The sequence below is a fragment of the Pongo pygmaeus genome, chromosome 2 (genome assembly GCF_028885625.2).
Source record: "Pongo pygmaeus isolate AG05252 chromosome 2, NHGRI_mPonPyg2-v2.0_pri, whole genome shotgun sequence".
Taxonomy (NCBI): Eukaryota; Metazoa; Chordata; class Mammalia; order Primates; family Hominidae; genus Pongo; species Pongo pygmaeus.
This window is the reverse complement of record NC_085930.1, coordinates 149,323,883-149,345,396: the sequence shown is the minus strand read 5'-3', so window position 1 is coordinate 149,345,396 and position 21,514 is coordinate 149,323,883. Positions and strand designations below refer to the sequence as shown.

The 21,514-nt window shown below is 39.0% G+C and overlaps 1 long non-coding RNA gene across 1 annotated transcript in view; it reads left to right on the top strand.

Annotated features, from left to right (window-relative positions):
* LOC134739192 (uncharacterized) overlaps window positions 1-21,514 on the top strand; it is a 158,507-nt gene that overhangs the window by 33,657 nt on the left and 103,336 nt on the right. Inside the window, exon 3 of the long non-coding RNA XR_010125772.1 lies at window positions 19,075-19,206. This is a non-coding gene — a long non-coding RNA (uncharacterized LOC134739192). The remainder of the gene's footprint in view (window positions 1-19,074; window positions 19,207-21,514) is intronic.

Below are 21,514 nucleotides of genomic sequence, written 5' to 3'. Positions count from 1 at the left end.
AGTCATATAGAAACACTTATACCTGTGGTTTGTACAGGGCTTTATCTTTTTTAAAAAATTGTTTCTACTTTAAAAAAATCCATTGTCTTAAAGCATTCCTCCTGTCTGAGATATTTTAAACCTTTTAAAACCAAATAAATGAGTCTTTAATGGTCAAATTTTAGATCCTGGTTCTGCTAGTTTTACTAGTGTTTTTCATATAGGCTTTTCTACTTTATCAAATAATAATGATGATGATGACCACCAATATTTGTTGAGGGCTAAACTTGCTCTTGTTTAGAATCCTGCCTAGGAAGTTGTAAAGAACGAAGCTACACATAAAGTCATAGATCCATACAGGCATAGAAAGTTAGAGGTTGGAGTACCCTTTTAAAAATTCTCATTTCATCTTCTCAATTTATTAACAAAATAACAGAGAAATGTTGACTTGGTCAAAGTTACCCAAGAATAACTGAATCAAGAATCCAAGTGACTTGTGTCTCAGGTCACCAGTTTTCCCATTATATGCTGCTGGGAGGCAGGTGTCCTTAGACTAGGATAGGGAGTGTCATGATCCAGCTGTTGAAACAAAAGGTAGATACGGAGTATGTACTGAAGACATTTGATGTGACATTTACCATCCCTGGGAGTTCAGGTTTACAAGCTCCACCACATTTAAGAGCCCTTTAAACTGTCTAATTGCTCATTTATCTGATGTTACACAAATAGTCCCCACAGATACAGACTGACAGGTAAACAGCTTGTTGAGAATTTATTTAAAATGATAAACTAACATAATGCATCTTCTCTTGAGAGAATTACCAAAAGCACAGGATTGCACTGCAGTTTGCAGCCATATTTATTCCATAGTCACTATTGGCTGTGACCTTCTAATTTTCTTGAGGAATGTTTCATTCCTTGATTCGTGAATTACTGCACTGTAAGCAAACCTGGCAGATCTTTTGGGGACAGAAAGATTGGAGCAACCTGGTGAAGGTAGAAAGAAAACACTCTGGGTATTGGCCAGATCTGGATGGAAATCCTGCCTCTGCCTCTTAGATCTGGCTTTCTATGGGCAAGCTCTTCAGCTCACTATGCCTCAGTTTTCTCTCAGTAAAATGGGAATCATAGTAATATCTACCTCATTGGATGGTTGTGAGAGTTAAATGAGCTAAGTTGATACAGAAGCCTTCCCCCCAACATCTCTGACTCATGCTTCCCAGCTTCTCCTTGTACTGTGGTGATGGAGAGCTTCTTTCTTCTGCCTGAGGAAGCTCATTTCACTTCCCACTTGGGAGATCTCTCTTTTGGGAAGCTCTTAAGTTGAGTGAATATGTGGTAAAGTTCAAGGAAACATAGAGTCACTTGGGAACTATATCCCAGTATTGGGACCCAGGTTCTTTGAAGTGTTGCTTTCTTTTTATGAAATCATTTTATTTTTATTGACCAATTTTGGGGAACATTTATACTCCCAAACGGTGAGCCACGTTTCTTTCTAGGACACATTCCCATGTTTAATTTACAATAAAAGGTTTTTAAATTCCAAAGGAAAATAAGCAATTTCTTAATTGAATTAAGCCAACAACATATTTACTTTGTATTAGCTCTGAGCTAAATGCAAACTCTCAGGTTTTTCTTGTGCTAATTGTATGAAAAGGAGCATCAGCCTTATTATTCATAATGCTCATTCTGTGACATTCCTGAGTTTGCTTAACAATACTTGGTCAGTGTGATTACCTTGAACGATCTGAGTCCTTGTCAGTACTGCATGACTTGCTTTAATTAGGTAGAAGGGGTTCCACTAGTTGGGTTCTAGACATGGACACTTGCTACAGCAACCCAATTTCCCCTTGATAGTTAAGATTAATCATCCCAGGCAGAAGAATAATCTACTTCTTTGCCCATTGTAACCCTAGCATGCAGAATCCAACATGACCGGGTCTCAATCTTGACTTCCAACTCAATGAAACCATTGTGTCACCCAGTGACAATATTTCTCTCTTGGGATCTAAGACTTTTAAAAATAGTAGAGCCCCAAAGTATAGGGACAGGAAGTATCAATTCTTCAAGTTGAAAGGGGCTATTCCTACTTCCATCTTTTGATTCCTAGACCCATGTACACTAGTTTTGGGGGAAACAGTACCATATGTTGGACATAGATTCAACAACATCTTTTAGGATAGTACCCCAACCTTGCAAGTATTGTTTCCCAGCTGGCTCTGAAATGAGTCTCCAGCAAGCTATTCTATGATTCTATCAATCTAGTGATGGGGTATGTGGTAAGACCACTTGGAATTCCATGAGCATGAGTCACTGTTATGTTTCTTTTGCTGTGAAAATGAGTTATTTGGTCAGAAGCAATATTGTGAGTGATAAGACAGTGAATAAGCATTTCATACATCCACAGATGGCAAAGGGCAGAGTAGCCTGACTTGCATTCTGTGGAAAGGCCTGTGTAATAGTGGAGAGAAACTGTTGCTCCTCAGTGATGGAAGAGATCCACTGTAATTAATGTGCCACCATGTGACTAGATGGTTTTCCAGAAAATGGCACCACATTGGGCTTTCAGCATTGATCCCTGCTACTGGCAAGTTACTACTCAGCAGAAGTGGTAGGCAGATTAGGATTGATGGGTAGAGGCCCTTTTTGAGTTCATACATAGCCTCTGTTCCTGAGTGGAATGAGTGAGCAATCACATAGGGCACAAATGTTCACAACTCATCCCCATTTGTAGGGGTACATCCACATACTCTCCCTGCAGACCTCCCTGGGGAAAGACATATTTTTCTTGTTCTTTTCAAACACCATCCTTGTAGCCAAACCATTAGCCACTGCCTGTGAATCATTGTAGACCCAAGTTCCTGATAATTTTATCCAGACAAAGTAGATGACAAAATGTGCTGCTCAATGGTCTAGGAGGATCTCCCTTGACTACTATTTTTTGAGATACTCCTGATTGGGGTTGAACTTCTGCAGCTGCCACTTTCAGTTTGTACCAGCATATTGTGCAGTAATATCTATAAATCAGACCTAAGTTTTTATTATTTGTCAAATGATCATACAGATTTTCTATGATGCTGAAGGTTTGAGATGAGGGAGAGGTAAAGTAAGAGTCTCAGCTACTTGCTCATGCAATTTACTTGTGCCCAAAGGACCTGTTCAAAATAGATCTTGTATATACCATTTTACATGATGGAGCTGCTATACATACCTAGTCTTATGGCTTTACCAAATGGACAAAGAACAGCTCATATCTGGTCATTTGATGTTTCACAGACAGGTATTCATTGTCTCCTAGTGTATAAGCCAAAAATTCTCTCTCAACAGGTCTAACAGTTAACATAACTACATAAAGGGGTCATGGCCTTGCTTCAAAACCCTAGGATCTCATGCTGTTATCCTCTTTTAGGAGAATTCCAGAGGTTTCATACAGTATTTTTCTTGCCTTAGATATCTCAAGTACTATTGTGTGTTTGGGGTCACGTGATCTAAAAGCAAAACAGCTTGCACTTCACCAAACCTGCCCAAAAGCCTTCATTTGCTTTGTTCCACCACACAAAACTGGGGTTCATGTGAGCTACTCAGTAAACAGGTCAGAGCACCACACTCAGATGTGTTATATACTGCTTTTAAAATCCAAGAGACTTATCAAGGATTGGATCTCTTTCTTAGTGGTGGGCAATGCAGGGAGCGGAAACAACTTTTATTTTGGAAGCAATGTCCTAACAAATTCTCAGACCATTAAGCCTCCAGAAAATGCACCAAGTTGGTTGGTTTCTAAGTTTTAATGGAGTTTATCTCCTATCTTTTAGTAGTGCATGTACTGGTAGGTGTTTTATACTTTTCACCATATCCAATCAGCATGAATGTCATTTGTAATAGATTAGTGTAATGTTTTGTAGAATGTCAAGATGACTAAGTCTCTGTGGCTAGATTATGACAGAAAACAAGAGCATTAACATAGCCTTAAGGGAAGAGAGGGAAGGAAGGTGTATTGCTGTCCCAAACATAAATGAAATGAATTCTGAAGGCCCAGATGAGAAAGAGAGAGAGAATTGGCAGATTAATAACTGCCTACCAGGTGCCAAGGATTGTATTGATTTGCTTCATTAAAAGGATACTATATTTGGAACACCACCTGATCAAGTTTGCAATAATTCATTGTCACTCTTCTTTATAGGCCAATGAGTGAGTTAAATGGGTATGTGATAGGAATTACCACTCCTGTATTAATCATGTCTTGTGTTACTGATCTCTGTGAGTCCCAGTGGGATGTGGTGTTTCTTTTGGAATAACTATTCTGATAGAGAGAGGAAGTTCCAGAGGCTCCACATGCTTCTTTCTGCCATAATAGTCACCACTCTATAGTTCAAGGGGTCAGTATAGGAATTCTACCAGTTGCTCAGTATGTCTGTTCTGATTATACATTCTGGAAATTGGGAGTGATCACAGGGTGAGTATGTTGATCCACTGGACTTACTGTGAGATGTTCCCTGGCCAAAACTACTATCATCTATTCTCCATAAGCCTCAATATTAAATGTTACACTACAATGCAACATTGAGATATTAGCTTCAACTTAGCCCATATTTAGAAATTCTAAAGGTTTCACAGTACAAAGTAACCATCATAAATGGCCACAAGTCTTTCTGTGTAAGGCTTGTAGAAAGATTTAAATTTTTTACCTGTGGATGTAATGCAGGGACCTCCTCAGAAGGGCTCAATGTTACCTTCAAAGAGCTTTCTCAGAACTTGCAAGAAGCTCTAACTTTCCTTTTTTTTTTTGGTATGGAGTCTCACTCTGTTGCCCAGGCTGGAATGCAGTGGCCCGATCTCGGCTCACTGCAAGCTCTGCCTCCCGGGTTCACGCCATTCTCCTGCCTCAGCCTCCTGAGTAGTTGGGATTACAGGCACCTGCCACCACACCTGGCTAATTTTTTGTATTTTTAGTACAGACGGGGTTTCACCTGTTAGCCAGGATGGTCTTGATCTCCTGACCTCGTGATCCGCCCACCTTGGCCTTTCAAAGTGCTGGAATTACAGGCGTGAGCCACCGTGCCTGGCCAAGAAGCTCTAACTTTCTATAAGGCCATTAATCAAGCTTCTTACTGCTAGATTTAGAGTATTTCTGGTTATATAGGTACAGTAATTCTTTAGTAAACTGTCAATCTATTTTATTCTTAGGAATGCTGTGGTCAATTAGCCTTTGTCAAAAGTTCCATAGAGGCCAGGCACGATCACTCATGCCTGTAATCCCAGCACTTTGGGAGGCCAAGGCAGGTGGATCACCTGAGGTCAGGAGTTCGAGACCAGTCTGGCCAACATGGCGAAACCCTGTCTCTACTAAAAATACAAAAATTAGCTGGGCGTGCTGGCAGGCGCCTGCAGTCCTAGATACTCAGGAGACTGAGGCACGAGAATCACTTAACCTGGAAGGAAGAGGTTGCAGTGGGCCGAGGTTGCTCCGTTGCACTCCAGCTTGGTTGACAAGAACGAAACTCCTTCTCCAAAAAAAAAGGTTCAATAGAATCAAAACTTTATGATAGCCACTTCATCTCAGTTCCCTACTATGTTAATTACATCAACCTTGTTTCTGGTTATAAAGTTCTATAAAGTGGTTTCTGCTACTTCTGGATCCTATTATTTTATTTTTATTTTTCATTAAAATAATAGAGAAATTAAAATGATAATAGTATTGCATATCCTATGCTGATTTTATTCCTAAGGTATGTTTGTTGACTGTAATTAAAATTTTTGTTTCATTTTCTAATTGTTTGCTTCACTCATGATTTGGGCTCTCTGTTTGTCTGTTATTGGTGTATAGGAATGCTTGTGATTTTTGCACATTGATTTTGTATCCTCAGACTTTGCTAAAGTTGCTCATCAGCTTAAGGAGATTTTGGGCTGAGATGATGGGGTTTTCTAAATATACAATCATGTCATCTGCAAACAGGGACAATTTGACTTCCTCTTTTCCTAATTGAATACCCTTTGTTTCTTTCTCCTGCCTGATTGCCCTGGCCAGAACTTCCAACACTATGTTGAATAGAAGTGGTGAGAGAGGGCATCCCTGTCTTGTCCCAGTTTTCAAAGGGAATGCTTCCAGTTTTTGCCCATTCAGTATAATATTGGCTGTGAGTTTGTCATAAATACCTCTTATTATTTTGGGATACGTCCCATCAATACCGAATTTATTGAGAGTTTTTAGCATGAAGGGCTGCTGAATTTTGTCAAAGGCCTTTTCTGCATCTATTGAGATAATCATGTGGTTTTTGTCGTTGGTTCTGTTTATATGCTGGATTACATTTATTGATTTTCATATGTTGAACCAGCCTTGCATCCCAGGGATGAAGCCCACTTGATCATGGTGGATAAGCTTTTTGATGTGCTGCTGGATTCTGTTTGCCAGTATTTTATTGAGGATTTTTGCATTGATGTTCATCAGGGATATTGGTCTAAAATTCTCTTTTTTTTTGTTGTGTCCCTGCCAGGCTTTGGTATCAGGATGATGCTGGCCTCATCAAATGAGTTAGGGAGGATTCCCTCTTTTTCTATTGATTGGAATAGTTTCAGAAGGAATGGTAGCAGCTCCTCCTTGTACCTCTGGTAGAATTCGGCTGTGAATCCGTCTGGTCCTGGACTTTTTTTGGATGGTAGGCTCTTAATTATTGCCTCAATTTCAGAGCCTGTTATTGGTCTATTCAGGGATTCAATTTCTTCCTGGTTTAGTCTTGGGAGGGTGTATGTGTCCAGGAATTTATCCGTTTCTTCTAGATTTCCTAGCTTATTTGCATAGAGGTGTTTATAGTATTCTCTGATGGTAGTTTATATTTCTGTGGGATCGGTGGCGATATCCCCTTTACCATTTTTTATTGCGTCTATTTGATTCTTCTTTCTTTTCTTCTTTATTAGTCCTCCTAGTGGTCTATCAATTTTGCTGATCTTTTCAAAGGGCCAGCTCCCAGATTCATTGATTTTTTTGAAGGTTTTTTTGTGTTTCTGTCTCCTTCAGTTCTGCTCTGATCTTTGTTACTTCTTGCCTTCTGCTAGCTTTTGAATGTGTTTGCTCTTGCTTCTCTAGTTCTTTTAATTGTGATGTTAGGGTGTCAATTTTAGATCTTTCCTGCTTTCTCTTGTGGGCATTTAGTGCTATAAATTTCCCTCTACACACTGCTTAAATGTGTGATTCTGGTATGTTGTGTCTTTGTTCTCATTGGTTTCGAAGAACATCTTTATTTCTGCCTTCATTTCATTATGTACCCAGTAGTCATTCAGGAGCAGGTTGTTCAGTTTCCATGTAGTTGAGTGGTTTTCAGTGAGTTTCTTAATCCTGAGTTCTAGTTTGATTGCATTGTGATCTGAGAGACAGTTTGTTTTAATTTCTATTCTTTTACGTTTGCTGAGGAGTGCTTTACTTCCAATTATGTGGTCAATTTTGGAATAAGTGTGATGTGATGCTGAGAAGAATGTATATTCTGTTGATTTGGGGTGGAGAGTTCTGTAGATGTCTATTAGGTCCGCTTGGTGCAGAGCTGAGTTCAATTCCTGGATATCCTTGTTAACTTTCTGTCTCATTGATCTGTCTAATGTTGACAGTGGGGTGTTAAAGTCTCCCATTATTATTGTGTGGGAATCTAAGTCTCTCTAAGGTCTTGCTTTATGAATCTGGGTGCTCCTGTATTGGGTGCATATATATTTAGGATAGTTAGCTCTTCTTGTTGAATTGATCCCTTTACCATTATGTAATGGCCTCCTTTGTCTCTTTTGATCTTTGTTGGTTTAAAATCCGTTTTATCAGAGACTAGGATTGCAACCCCTGCCTTTTTTTGTTTTCCATTTGCTTGGTAGATCTTCCTCCATCCCTTTATTTTGAGCCTATGTGTGTCTCTGCACGTGAGATGGGTTTCCTGGATACAGCACACTGATGGGTCTTGACTCTTTATCCAATTTGCCAGTCTGTGTCTTTTAATTGAAGCATTTAGCTCATTTACATTTAAGGTTAGTATTGTTATGTGTGAATTTGATCCTGTCGTTATGATGTTAGCTGGTTATTTTGCTTGTTAGTTGATGGAGGATCTTCCTAGCCTCAATGGTCTTTACAATTTGGCATGTTTTTGCAGTGGCTGGTACTGGTTGTTCCTTTCCATGTTTAGTGCTTCCTTCAGGAGCTCTTGTAGGGCAGGCCTGGTGGTGACAAAATCTCTCAGCATTTGCTTGTCTGTAAACGATTTTATTTCTCCTTCACTTATGAAGCTTAGTTTGGCTGGATATGAAATTCTGGGTTGATAATTCTTCTCTTTAAGAATGTTGAATATTGGCCCCCACTCTCTTCTGGCTTGTAGGGTTTCTGCCGAGAGATCCGCTGTTAGTCTGATGGGCTTCCCTTTGTGAGTAACCTGACCTTTCTCTCTGGCTGCCCTTAACATTTGTTCCTTCATTTCAACTTTGGTGAATCTGACAATTATGTGTCTTGGAGTTGCTCTTCTCAAGGAGTATCTTTGTGGCATTCTCTGTAATTCCTCAATTTGAATGTTGGCCTGTCTTGCTAGGTTGGGGAAGTTCTCCTGGATAATATCCTGCAGAGTGTTTTCCAACTTGGTTCCATTCTCCCTGTCACTTTCAGGTACACCAATCAGACGTAGATTTGGTCTTTTCACTTAGTCCCATATTTCTTGGAGGCTTTGTTTGTTTCTTTTTATTCTTTTTTCTCTAAACTTCTCTTCTCACTTCATTTCATTCATTTGATCTTCCATCACTGATACCCTTTCTTCCACTTGATCGAATCGGCTACTGAAGCTTGTGCATTCGTCATGTAGTTCTTGTGCTGTGGTTTTCAGCTCCATCAGGTCATTTAAGGAGTTCTCTACATTGGTTATTCTAGTTAGCCATTTGTCTAATCTTTTTTCAAGGTTTTTAGCTTCTTCGCGATGGGTTCGTACTTCCTCCTTTAGCTTGGAGAAGTTTGATCATCTGAAGCCTTCTTCTCTCAACCCGTCCGTCATTCTCCATCCCGCTTTGTTCCATTGCTGGCAAGGAGCTGTGTTCCTTTGGAGGGGGAGAGGTGCTCAATTTTTAGCATTTTCAGCTTTTCTGCTCTGTTTTTTCCCCATCTTTGTGGTTTTATTTACCTTTGGTCTTTGATGATGGTGACGTACAGATGGGGTTTTGGTGTGGATGTCATTTCTGTTTGTTAGTTTTCCTTCTAACAGTCAGGACCCTCAGCTGTAGGTCTGTTGGACTTTGCTAGAGGTCCACTCCAGACCCTGTTTTCCTGGGTATCAGCAGCGGAGGCTCCAGAACAGCGAATATTGCTGAACAGAAAATGTTGCTGCCTGATCGTTCCTCAGGAGGCTTTGTCTCAGAGGGGTACCCGGCCGTGTGAGGTGTCAGTCTGCCCCTACTGGGGGTGCCTCCCAGTTAGGCTACTCGGGGGTCAGGGACCCTCTTGAGGAGGCAGTCTGTCCGTTCTCAGATCTCAAACTCCATGCTGGGAGAACCACTACTCTCTTTAAAGCTGTCAGACAGGGACATTTAAGTCTGCAGAGGTTTCTGCTGCCTTTTGTAACAATATAGTTTCATTGTACACCACTCCCCATCATTTGTGCTCTTCTTGTGAAACATATCTATATGTGTTATAAAGTGTGTAACATAGTGTTATAATTTTTGCTTTAGTTATATATCCTCTAAAGGAATTATGAATTCTATAATATTTTGTATTTAGATGTATCTTTACAGGTAAGAGATCTTTCCAGTTCTCTTCAGTGTGTGTGTGTGTGTGTGTGTGTGTGTGTGCGCGCGCGTGCATGTGTGTGTAGATTTGAGTTTCCATCTAAGTTCCCTTCAGTCTTTAGAACTTTATTTAGCATTTCTTCAAGTAGTATTCTCATGACAACAAATGTCTCAATCTTGTTTTATCTAAAAATGTCTTTTCTCACTTTTATCTTTTGGGGACTATTTTTGGCAAGATACGAATTCTGGATTTCTTTTTAGCACTTTAGAGGTATCATTTTATTGTCTTCTTCATTGTCTTTAAAGAGGAGCTATTATTCATTTATTTCTTTTTTACATTATGTGTTGCTTTTTTCTGGCTGCTTTTAACATTTTTACTTTATCTTTGGTTTTTAGCAGTTTGATCATGCATGCCTAGCCCTAATTTTCCTAGTATTTATTTGCTTGGGGTTCTCTGAGCTTCTTGGTTCCATAAATTGATATTAACCAAATTTGAGAAAATTTCACCTATAATTTCTTCAAATATGTTTTTCTTCTCCATTGTCTGTTGCCTCTTTTGGGTCTTTAGCTGCATGTATGTTAGATTGCTTAATATGGGTCCACATATTACTGTGGCCCTTTCATTTTTTTAAAGTTTTCTGTTTTCCCTGCCCTTCACATTGGAAGACCTATATTGATCTGTTTGAGTTCAATGACTCTTTCTTCTGCCATTCCCAATTCACTATAAAATGTGTCCAGCAGGCCAGGCATGGTGGCTCACCCCTATAATCCAAGCACTTTGAGAGGCCAAGGTGGGTGGATCACAAGGTCAAGAGATTGAGACCATCCTGGCCAACATGGTGAAACCCTGCCTCTACTAAAAAAAAAAATAATAATACAAAAATTAGACAGGCATGGTGGTGTGCACCTGTATTCCCAGCTACTTGGGAGGCTGAGGCAGGAGAATCACTTGGACCCAGGAGGCAGAGGTTGCAGTGAGCCGAGATCATGCTACTGCACTCCAGTCTGGTGACGGAGGGACACTCCATCTCAAAAAGAAAGCTACAACAACAACAACAACAACAACAACAACAAAACCCATCTGGCAAATATTTATGTCAAATATTGTACTTTTTAGTTTTTGATTTTTCTGTTTGTTTCTTTTACATAGTTTTCACTTCTCTGCAGAGGATCCTCCTCTATTCATCCATTTTTCTCTTAAATTTTTTATTTAAACTTCCATATACTTCTTTAAGTGCTTGAAAATATTAATAATAGCTGCTTTAAAGTCCTTGCCTAATAACTCCAATGTCTGACTTATCTCAGAGTCAGTTGATATTGACTGATTTTTTTCTCATGACTTTAACTTATATTTTCCTGTTTCTTCGCATTGTCTAGTAAGATGTAATTGTATATTGGATATTGTGGATGACACATGATTGAAACTCTGAATTCTCTTGTCTTCCTCTGGGAAGTGTTGATGTTTATATCAGGAGGCGGTTTCTTTGTTGGACTCAACTCCACATTCTGTCTCTCCTATTGTAGGCAACAGCTGAATTCAGCTTTTTCTGTCCTCCACTTACTGCTTTTTGCCACAGTTTCTGAAGCTTCCTCCCATGCATGTGTATTTCATTGATCACCTGAGGATTTGGGTTGGCTTTACATGCAGATTGTGGGGCTTTACCTTTATAGCTTCCTTACCTTTCAGCCACCCTGGAAACTCTCAACTCCAGCCTCTCAGTTCTCAGGCTGCAGGACTGTGAATATTTGCTTAACTTACACCCCCATGGTATGGATGTGGGAATGCCTGCAGGAGGAAATCTGCGCAAACCAATATCCAGTGCTGTCCCCTTTATCATGCTCCTCTGATTTCTGCCTGCTTTTCACTGCTCTTTAATGTTTTCTACTAGATTACTTCTTTCCCAGTTTTGTCCAGAGTTTATAGTTGTTATCTATGGGAGAGTTTGTGATGGAAGTTACTTTTTTGTTACTGAAATAGAATTCCCTTACCTTAAACTTTTAAGCATAAAATATATACTTGTACACCAACTCACCAAGTTTTTGATGTGGGGCCACGGCATTTTCTTTGAGTATGTACCTTTCTGATTATGTATGTTCACAATTTCCAATTTGGAGTCCTTCAAAAGTAGAACAAGAGCTTAAAGACGTTTGTGAAGTACAAAGCTCATTGTCATGCTCCTAGGCTCAACCTGATAATTATACCTGTAGTTACCTAACTACAATTGTGAGGCCACACTTGGCTTCAGCTTCCAGCAGAAAGATATAGCACAGTAAACGCAGCAGGATATCAGGACAGTGTCAGGTATATCTTTCATGATGTTCTCGTAACATTCAAGAGTTATTTTGTAGCCCTTTGAATGACAGCTCACATGTGAGAGGAGACTGTGGTTGGGAGTATGAGAGTGAGAGAGATTGTATTTTTCAGTTATGGCCAGGACAGTATTTCCCATTCCATATGTTCTTCTTCAGATGTGAACCTGTGACTTCTTTTATCATAGCGGTAGGGAGTTTGTCTCTTTCCTTTGGGTCTACTTTGAGGAATTTGAGACAGCTTCTTTTTCTTTTTGGTAATATGAGGATTACCTGCATTTTGAATATTTGCTAGAATTCATTTTTGAAATCATCTGTCTATAGAAGTTTGGATGAATGGGAGATGTTGAGAGGGTAGCTGTTTGACATATTTGTTTTTCTGGATAGGAATTCATATCTTTATTTAGCATATCAAAGTGGCCATTGTCCAGAGGAGTGGATTACATATTCCAACAGTTGTTATTACATTGGTAAGTAAAAAAGAACTTGGGAAGAGAGTCTGATGGCCTGTGCTTTTAGAAACTCCAATCTGCTTTCTATAGATAATGAAGAAAAGATGGTAAGATGTAAATGTTTCAAATACTATTAAAAGCAGATTTCAGTCAATATTATATTTGTAGAAGTAATCCATAGGCTCGTACATGTTAGGTTATTTATTTTCAAGGCTGTGTATTTAATTGATTGACTTCATAATTTTTTTTATTTCAATAGGTTTTTGGGGAACCAGTGGTGTTTGGTTACATGAATAAGTTCTTTAGTGGTGATTTCTGAGATTTTGGTGCACACATCACCCAAGCAGTGTACACCATACCCAATGCATAGTCTTTTATCCCTCACACCCTTTCCCCAAGGTCCCAAAATCCATTGTATCATTCTTATGCCTTTGTGTCCTATAGCTTAGCTCCCACTTATGAATGAGAACATACAATGTTTGGTTTTCCATTCCTGAGTTACTTCACTTAGAATAACGATCTCCAATTCCATCCAGATTGTTGCAAATGCCATTGTTTTATTCCTTTTTATGGCTGAGTAGTATTCCATCGTGTATATATACACATTTTTTTTAATCCACTTGTTGATTCATGGATATTTGGGCTGGTTCCATATTTTTGCAGTTACAAATTGTGCTGCTATAAACATGCATGTGCAACTATCTTTTTCATATAATGCCTTCTTTTCCTCTGGGTAGATACCCAGGAGTGGGATTGCTGGATCAAATGGTAGATCTACTTTTAGTTCTTTGAGGAATCTCTACACTGTTTTCCATAGTGGTTGTACTATTATAGTTTACATTCCCAGCAACAGTGTAAAAGTATTCCCTTTTTCACCACATTCATACCAACATCTATATATATATTTTTAAATTTTTTTATTATGGCCATTCTTGCAAGGGTAAAGTGGTATCGTATTGTGGTTTTGATTTGCATTTCCCTGATCATTACTGATGTTGAGCATTTTTTCATATGTAGCCATTTGTATATCTTCTTTTGAGTATCATCTATTCATGTCCTTTGCCCACTTTTTGGTGGGATTCTTTATTTTTTTCTTGCTGATTTGAGTCCCTTATTGATTCTGGATATTAGTCCTTTGTCAGAAGTATAGATTGTGAAGATTTTCTCCCACTCTGTGGTTGTCTCTTTACTGTGCTGATTATTTCTTTTGCTGTGCAGAAGCTTTTTAGTTTGATTAAGTCCAATCTATTTATATTTATTTTTGTTGCATTTGTTCTTGGGTTCTTGGTCATGAAGTCTTTGCCTAAGCCAATGTCTGGAAGGGTTTTTCTGATGCTATCTTCTAGAATTGTTATGGCTTCAGGTCTTAGATTTAAGTCTTTGATCCATCTTGAGTAGATTTTTTTATAAAGTGAGGGATGAGGATTCACCTTCCTTCTTCTACATGTGGCTTGCCAATTATCCCAGCACCATTTGTTGAATAGGTGTCCTTTCCCCACTTTGTTTTTGTTTGCTTTGTCAAAGATCAGTTGCCTGTATGTAATTAGCTTTATTTCTGGATTCTCTATTCTGTTTCATTGGTCTATATGCCTGTTTTTATACAGTACCATGCTGTTTTGGTAACTATGGCTTTATAGTATTATAAAGCCGTATTTATAAATTATAAAACTATGGCTTTAAAGTGTTCTTTGAGCTTCTTGTATTTGGATATCTAGATCTCTAGCAAAGCTGGGGAACTTTTCCTCAATTCTTCTCTCAAATATGTTTTCCAAACTTAGATTTCTCTTTTTCTTGGGAAAACCAGTTATTCTTAGATTTCGTCATTTAACATGATCCCAAACTCCTTGGAGGCTTTGTTCATTAAAAAAAAAAATGTTTTTTTCTTAGTCTTTGTCAGATTGGGTTAATTTGAAAGCCTTGTCTTTGAGCTCTGACATTCTTTCTTCTCCTTGTTTGATTCTATTGCTCAGACTTTCCAGTGCATTTTGCATTTCTCTAAGTGTGTTCTTCATTTCCAGAAGTTGTGATTGTTTTTTATTAATGCTGTATATCACTGGAGTTTTTCCATTTATATCCTGTACCTTTTTTTTTTTTTAATTTCTTTAAGTTGGATTTCACTTTTCTCTGCTGCCTTCTTGATTAGCTTAATAATTAACCTTCTGAACTCTTTTTCTGGCAATTCAGAGATTTCTTCTTGGTTTGGATCCATTGCTGGTGAGCTAGTGTGATCTTTTGGTGGTATTAAGAACCTTGTTTTGTTGTATTACTAGAATTGTTTTTCTGGTTCCTTCTTGTTTGGGTAGACTATGTCAGAGGGAAGATCTGGGACTCAAGGGTAGCAGGGGAGTAAAGTAGACTGTGTGAAGGTCCTTGGTTCTATTTTTGTTAAGTACACTGGTTTTGTGTTGGTTGGCCTCCAGCCAGGAGGTGGTGCTTTCAAGAGGGCCTCAGCTGTGGTTGTATAGCTAGGATACAAGCTTGCCCTAGGGTCACCTGGAGATAAGTATTGAGGTTTCTCAGGTAGTGGGCAGGGCCATAGAACTCCCAAGCGATTATGTCCTTTGTAGTTCCTCAGCTGTCCCACGGAGCCTGAAGTGGCAGTCCACCTCCTTCAAACGGTCTGTGGATTATCTCAGCTTTCCTGGTATGTTCCTGTGGTAGGTCTTGGAGCAAAAGTTCATGATGTGGGTCTCCACATGCTGCTCTGTCGGAGCTCCCAGTTAGTCTTGCCTCCTATTTGCCATTTTCCCCAAGTCTTCTTTGACATATTACTTAGTTTCTATCATGGTTTTCCCTCTCCTATTTTTTTTTTTTTTGGTTTGGGTAATTTATATTTTCCTTTGAAAATCACACATTTCATTCATATCTTCAAAGTTCCTAACACATTGTTGAATGAAGTGTTCTTTTGTGTATATCTTTGGATTTCCTTGCATTTGTGTTTTCTCCTTTTTTCATTCCTATTTTATAATTTTGTACTTTCTACATTTTATTCTTGACTAAACTGACAAATGATATTTTAGCTGTATTGAATTTTTTTCTCTGAAGAATCTTCTCTTAAAATATTTAATTCTATTTGTTTACCACCAATTTATTTTTTTGTTTATATTTTTCTCAAACTTTTGAAAAATTGTTTTTTCTTTCTCTTTTAGTCTTTGATGATGAATATTTATTTATTTTCATTCTTGTGCATTTAGAGATATGTGTCCAAGGATATGAACTTTCCTCTGGGTACAATTTTGAAGTTTTTCTAGTTCTAATTTGTAATGTTATTTTTAAAAGATAGTTAACGATTGTGGTTAAATCTATTATCTTTGACCCAATAGTTAATTGAAATGTTTTTCTCCTGATTTTCCAGTGTTTGGTTTTTCTGTTTCTACATTTGTTACTTATTTGTTTTATTGTATTGCTATCTTAGAATGTGGTTTGTTTTATAATAGCTTCTTGGAATTTATTCCTGAAAGATGTTAATTTGTATAAATGCACTATAGCAACCTAGAGATAATTTTAATTATTCACATATTTTATATCCTTATTTATATTCATATACTTTATCTGTCAGAGACCAAAACAGGTACACTTGAATCTTTTTATTACTTTTATATTTTTGTCAGTTTCTCTTTTATTTTCCTATGATTTTCCATTACAAATGTTGATGCTTTGTTATTTGATTCCTAATGGTTCATGACAGTATAATCTCCATGGACTGCAGACTTCATCATTACTAAGTGACTGCTTCTGTCCCTATGCAATGCTTTTGACCTTAAATTCAACTTTGTCTAATAACAGTGTCACAACTCCTATCTTATCTCCATTAAGATTTCTGCTCCAGGTTAGAAAGTTGGATTGGGGACAATAGAAGTGATGTAGCTGCCCATCTCTCTCTCAGCCCTGCCTGCATTATTTCCTCTTGTAGTGGAAGAACAGCCTCCTGCAGGGTTCACTTTCTTTTTCCCGGCCCTCCTAAGCCCAGTGTTTCTATCTCTCCTAGGTGAGCCCTTGAGATCCCTCTTCTTTATCTTTTCAAGTTTTCTAAGCACTGGGGATGCACTCGTGAATAAAATACAGACACTGAGTCTTAAAGTCCTCTTGCTTTATTGGAGACAATCAGAGTGTAAAGTCATAGTACAGAAAAATAAGAGTTACAATTGATGCGAATTCTGCTCTATGTAGGTAGATGCTGTGGGACTCAGACAAGGAACACCTCCCCAATTCAGTCTTCCTGAGGAGGTGACATGAGGTGGCCTGTGGCCTGAATAGGAGTTAGCCAAGCAAATGACAAGGTATATGTGGTATACAAGACAGACAGGATAATATAATCAGAGTCATGGAGATTGTTATTAATATTCACTCTTCACAGAGAAAGTAGTTGAGTTTCAAAGAAGTGATGTACTTAGCCCAAGATAAGAGTTAATAGGTGGTGGGGTCAGACTTGAATTCAGGTCTTTCTAAATCTAAAGTCTGTGTTCTTCTGTCTAGTGTGTCACTTGCCCAAATACATTTTCCTTTCAGTCACATTCCATTTCCTCACCCTCTTTATGTATTTATATGTCTAGCTATCATACTCTTCTCTAGTGACAAAGCTTTTATACAGAGGAGCAAATGACTGACAATAGTCTAAGATACTTTCTCTCCAAAGAGATTTGTATTTTAATGATGTAAGTTAGAAGCTAAAAGAATACAACTACAGCAATGGAATTCCATTCTTTGTTCAGAGAGGGAGATTTCAGAGCTGCCCTGTCAATGTCTGGTAAATTTCACCACTTGAGCTGAAAGTTGTGAGTCTGAGTTAAAATCTGGCCTTGTTCTGAGCATCCCTCTTTTTCTTTGGATTTCTATTCTTGGTGTCCCTTTACTCACACTAATTCCCAAATTCTTTGTACAAGGAAGGACCCTCCAACCCATTTCCTTTATGACTGAAGTGATGGAAGACCTGGCCCTCTGGAGGAAGGTGCTGATAGGAATCATAGGCTGCAATGGATGAGAACAAAATTTTTCACCATTTACACTTTTCTAAAGCCATTCTTACTTATGTTTTGGTTCCTCTTTCATTTCCAGGTCTTGTGAAGACCCTTTATCTTGGAGTTCTGAGCCTTCCTTGTCTAAAAAGATTTTCAGAGTTGTGGGCATGCTTAACTTACTAGTGTCAGGAAGAGGCTGTGATGGACCTTGGGCTCTGTGTGGGTGTTCTTTTCTGAATTTGCACTGCCCTCTAAGCCTACATCTTTAGACCTCTTTGTGGTGGGAGCCCTCTGAGGCCCTGAATCTGGTTGTTCAGTCCTCCAGGAGTACATTTGTAGTTGGGGCTGGGAAGCAAGGGCTTTCCCTTAGGCTTTGTCTATTCCCTGTTTCAGGAAGATAGGTGGTCTTGCCAAGAGCCTGGTCAGTGAGAGCTATCTTGCTCACAGGCGTTTTATTCTGTGGCTCAGTATTTAGTGAGCTCTGCTCATTCAACATTGATCAACAGTTTCATATCCACTCTAGAGATTCCAATTCCAATGAGTATTGCTTTGAAACTCAGGGATTCCATAACATTTGGCATGAATTATTCTTAACTTTCCATCTGTATTTATTTATTCAATCAAACACATACATACCATCTTGGAAAGCTGGATTGTGCCCAGGGTGTGTTAGCTACTTTAAGAAATGTAAAAATAGAGGTTCTTTATTACATCATTCAGTTTATACTTTTGCCTTTGCTAAGTATATTTTTCAAACCAAAATCAGGGTATACGGTGGGCGTTCATGATTTTTTATTTTGAAGTAAAAGAATACCTAATGAAGACTTGCTTAAGCAGGGGGGAAAAAGGAGTTTTTGGCTCATTTAACTGAAAATCCAAGAGCATAGATGGTTTCAGGTGCAACTGGTTCTAAGGATTCAAATAGTCTCAAGACTCAGTTCTCATCATTACTCTATTGGCTGCAGTATCAGGTTCTATGTGGTAACATAATAGTGGCAACAGACTCACACTTTGTCCTTAAGGTTTAAATCCAGAAATGAAGAACCTGTCTCTCTCCCGGAAGTCTCAGCAATATCTTATTGACTCTGATTGGGTCATGTGAGCATCTTTAAGCCAATCACTGTGGCTAGAAAAATGCAGTGTGCTGATTGGCTTAGACTCAAATTACATGTTTACCCTTACAGCTGGGCATGGCTTTAACTCATTCAGATTACATGGATTGAATATGAGACGGGGTGGTTCCCCAGAGAAAGACTGGGATAAGATACCAGCACAATGGCAAAGGGATGATGGGAGGCCAAAGCTACAGATATCCACCACACCTACTCTGATCAAGAATTTCTGAACTTCTGGACATAAAGCCAGATTGGAAGAAGTAGTATGATGCCAGTGTGTTGTCATTTCTGGAACATATTTTTTGGGCAATGTAAGTTTGTCACAGAAAGTCAGTGATTTATGGTCACAGAACTGCTATCTCAGTCTTGATAGTCTTTAAAATTATTTGGTAACATCTCCCACGAAAAATCAACAGAGAAAAAAGTGTTTTACCCAGTCTAGATACTGTTGACAATTTTGAGAGACATTGTTTTGAAAACTTATTTATTATATGTGCTGAGTACCTCTAAATTGCTTTTAACATCTTGCAGAGAAGTATGAAGTGCTCTGAAGGCTGCCAACAAAATGTCAAGTCAGTCCACTGACAAAAAGGAAGAGAAACCTTGGAAAAACATTATTGCTTGTGTTCCATCTGAATCTGAGCAGCTGACCTGAGGAAGGAGGTAAGAGGAAATGAAGGAATGAAATACTGAGTAAGCACTTTACTAATAGTTTTAGAGGGAGGGATTCTACCTTTATCACTGAAACTCTACCAGAAACACCCATAGCTTCAAAGACATTGGAATGCCTTTGCTTGTAGAGCAAAACTTACAGAATGAAAAAGAAACCTCAGCACTAATTTCTTTGAGCAATGTTTACTAACAGACTTGGGTTAGCCAAATGATTCCTCAGAAAGCTCTTAACATTTTTAGGAAAGCAAGCAAAATTATTAATCTTGAAATATTCATTATTAGTAGACATATTTTAGGGCAAATACAGAACAGTAAACTTGTGCCAGGACAGTGACCTGATAGTGTTGGGAGAGACAGCCATGGTGCATAGATTAGAAGTCAAGGCAGTGGAGAAATGGTTATAGATAAGTAGAAGCCATAGAATTCAAGAGCTTCCAGGGAAACTTCTATTCCAGTGAATGCAGAGTCTCACTGCTAACAAAAGTATTTGAGCAAATTCATTAAGGACAAAACTGTGGTAAGCTCCCAGAGAATAGAGATAGATCTGTAAACTCTGAGATGGCTTGTCCCTTGGAGATTTGGGTCGTAAAATCACTGGGTTGAAAGGTTTGTGCTATTTATTTTGCTTACATAAGTTAAATTAACATGATGTATTACTTTTTGGAAGGATTATATGCCAAAAGGCCAGTGGTTATTCTGATGGTCCTGAGGTCTCCTAAGGGACAAGCTTGAGGAGGGACTTAAATGGCCAAGGATGAAATAAGAAGCAGAAGAGGCTAGTGGTCTTTCTGATCCAAAACTGTAAGGCCCAATGAACCAATTGAGTTTCATCTTTCTTTTCCCCCTTTCTCATGTCCTATGTGCTTACACACAAAGTTCAAGACAACTTTTGCCCCAAAACTGCCTCAACCAAAAAATGCCTGAGTGGTAGGTGGAAAAGGGGAGCTCTGTTTTTGGCGTTCAAAATCTTTTCCTTTTATGTTTTGGGTGCTTTTCCTTGGAATTACCTTTCCTCCTCTTTGAAGAGGTGAACTTTAGAAAGGAAGACTTATAGATGACTTTGGTTATAGCTGCCTCTCAGGTAAAAGAAGCCCTCTACGTAGTTTATCCTAGCTTACTGGGGGCTAGAGTGGAATTGAGGCCACAGTTTTCTTCATGGTAACACACAGGATGTGTTCCTGACATACATGACACTATAGAGGAGGAAAGGGAAATGGAACAGGTGACTGTGCAGAAGTGGATTCTGAATTTTGGTATCCTTGATCCAGACAAATTTAGCCTGTTTCCATCACTCACAATCATCCTAGGTAGAATTTAAACTTAGATCAACCAGATTTCAAAGCTCATGCCTTTTCTTTGAAACATTTTCTACTCAGAAGCAGTGTCATGGAGGACAGGTAGAATTTAGAAAGGCAGAGGGGTGGGGCAAGAGGACTCAAGAGAGGGCAGAAGAACAAGGAAAGGCAGAAGGCCAAGGAGAAAGCATTGGATTACTAAGGATGGAATGTGGTGGTGGTGGTAGAGTAATTGAGACCTCTGGTGCTGGAAATGGGGATTTTAGTGATAATAGAAAAGTGATAGTGGAGAAATCGAGACCAGGAAAGGACCCTGTCTTTGGAAGGTGGATGGAGTAGTCTGAGGAGTTTGAGCAGACATGGACATGGTGGCAGCAGACTGTTAGGGGCAGGAGCCTTGTGGCTGCTGTGGTCAGCAGTGACTGATTTTCCCAAACTCTTTCATAGACACACCAATCCATCGGCTCCAATTCCATTTTTGCATTGGAATTGCATTTCTAATCCAATTCCTCGATCTGTTGGCATTTCCTCTGTCTCAGAGGCCTGCGGGCCTATGACTGAAGAGGTGCAGCTCCCAGTCCCCCTCACTCAGCACTGTCAGTTCGCGGAAGTTAAGAGTACAAAGGATCTTGGTGGATGGCTCAGAGGTCCTGCAGCTAAATTATGGCCAGATTAAGGCCTTTAGATTGAGTCACAAATGCGAGAGAGATTCTGGAAGTAGAGGAAGGCAGGTTTAGAAAGAAAAAGTGGTTCCTTATGAGCTGATCTAATCACCAATGAGCAAAGAAAGCTCCTGGAGGCTAGGCAACATGCTGGCTGAGTAAATGAGGAAGAGGATTTTCACAAAATAAACTGTCTCCACCTCCCACTCCTCAATTACCGTTAACTCTTCAGGGCTAGCATGGTAATGATGCATTTAGTTCCCAAGACCTGTAATGGAAAAGAAGAAGGCAAACTGGTTAAAACAAATAATGACTCACGTGACTAAAATGTCTAGCGGTAGA